Raw genomic sequence first — 228 nt, 5'->3', positions numbered from 1 at the left:
AGTATTCCATCCAGAAGGCTTCATCAGTCAAGGAAGCACACAACACAGAAGTTTTGTGTTGTGTGCTTCCTTGACTGATGAAGCCTTCTGGATGGAATACTTGGATTATTGAGCATGGACTTTGTTGGTTTTGAACCAGTTTGACATGACAGTCGACGAGGGAGAGGGCCGGCATCTTAGAACCAACATAACTGGTTTGCTCCACTTTGGAGTAAGCTGTTGGGGGAA

Source organism: Nematolebias whitei, chromosome 14 (assembly GCF_014905685.2).
Source record: "Nematolebias whitei isolate Nwh7 chromosome 14, NemWhi1, whole genome shotgun sequence".
NCBI lineage: Eukaryota > Metazoa > Chordata > Actinopteri > Cyprinodontiformes > Rivulidae > Nematolebias > Nematolebias whitei.
Note: the sequence above shows the minus strand (reverse complement) of the source record.